Below are 2,006 nucleotides of genomic sequence, written 5' to 3'. Positions count from 1 at the left end.
GTCAACATTATACATTCATCTGAAAACTTTACCTTTGTAGTACAAGCACTGTCTGCAGGAGATGGCAACAATCTTATCACCAATTAGGCAGCCACAAGCGCTGATAAGGCACGAGCTGACTAGGCTGCCAATAATGATTTATATCTTCTTTTGCCAGCGCCAGAACCTGGGCCCAAGTGAAATAAACTGCATAATGCATGCGCCCCCAACCCAGTAAGGAGGCTGTAGGACATAAATCCTGGTGGTGACAGAGCGAGCCCCATGCTAAACGTTAGCTCTAACATGGCTTTAAGTAAGCCCAATTGTTTTTACTGGAAGCGTAGTGAACTAACCCATGGCTGCCAGGGTTTCAGATTGACATGTGTGACATTTTCATGTCAGTGAAATTATGAGAGACATTTTTATGACTGAGTGGTGTGGTACTGCAAATCCGGACCCCGCCGTTTTACAGATATCGAGGTCCAACACTCGTGTCATAAAATATCGTCTTACCATGACGAATTTGGTATCAACGAACCGGTAATGATTAGGGTATTATCCCCATGCATTTGCGTCACGATTGAGTGATGCTAACACCCTTAAATCGTAGTTTCTGTCCCGAACCCTCGGACTCCATTTTGTAAACAGCATCCATCTTATGGCTTGCCCTCATATAAGTCAATTGATTACAGCCGAGCTTGATCTAAAAGGACACGTCCTTTGTAGCTGACTTCCCCATGACCTGGCCGAAGCTGCCTCCACCGCCTTCAGCCAAGCCTGTTTGGGCAGCTCCTCGCCCAGTGGCCGAACAAGATATCATCAAGGCACAACATGTCATAAACCATCCACTACATACAGACCCTGTTTTTCCATACACATACACCTGTCCATGATTCTTGTTTATGACCCATTTTATGGTGGGAGGGTGCCCGACCTTATTGGTGTTTCATCGATATCTGATGGGAGTTCTGGATCTGGCGGGGTAATCCATCACCAACTGGACATCTAAAATATGTGCTGACCAGCATGACTTTGCTCTTTGTATTATTGCAGAAATATTTGTATAGCCATATCATAAACTCAAGAATTCTTGCCTGCAGCTGTTATTTATGTATATAAGGAGAAGGCTGGTGCGTCCCGACGGCTACAAAGGACTGCTGCCCTGACTATCGCCCTGTTTTGGACCCAGTGATCCTTGGTAGAGCGAAACGATCGACGCGTCTATCGTTTCGCTCTACCAAGGATCACTGGCGCCCAACTCGAGGCGATATCAAGCGGTGACGGTCCAAGCCAGATGTTCGTGAGGAGCTTCGTGTGAAAATTCCGGAGGACGGCCAGCCACTTCAGCGACCCCTGCATGTCGACGTGGTCTTTGCTGCGAGGTTCCCCGCGTCCCGACGGCTACGAAGGACTGCTGCCCTGACTATCGTCCTGTTTTGGACCCAGTGATCCTTGGTAGAGCGAAACGATAGACGAGTCTTCTAGTGACGTCACCGATCTTCAATATTCAGTTAAGTATAAGTGGAGCGTCTCCCAGTTCTTAGTTTGGTTCTTAGCTTTGGTATCCCAGAGATACGGTTTGTTTTGGTCCTTGCAAGCACCAAAACCGAGGGGGTTTGTGTATTCACGACAATATCATAATTAGATAATCCCTTGAAGTTTGAAGCTAGATTAGTGAGCGAAGATGCCTGGTCTCAGCAGACTTGGAAACTTGTTTTGTCTTGGTTGTAGTAAGGACTCCCGATTAGAGGATTCGTGTCCGGTTCCTCCGATTGGAACTCCAACATATGAATTATATATAAAGCATGGAGTAGGTCCTATCACGTATAATGAGGTATGGATGAAATACACCCGCAAGGATGGTGTTTTAAAATGGCCCCAATATGGTAGTTTTGACTCAGAAATATTAGACAACCTCGAGGTCAAATTGTTCAAGAAGAAAGCCCGGCCGGCGATGTTTGACTCTTTTCGCTTATGGCGCAAAGAAGCCAAACAGAAAGAAATAAAATTAGCGAAGAAAAATAAAA

Source organism: Lissotriton vulgaris, chromosome 1_1 (assembly GCF_964263255.1).
Source record: "Lissotriton vulgaris chromosome 1_1, aLisVul1.2, whole genome shotgun sequence".
NCBI lineage: Eukaryota > Metazoa > Chordata > Amphibia > Caudata > Salamandridae > Lissotriton > Lissotriton vulgaris.
Note: the sequence above shows the minus strand (reverse complement) of the source record.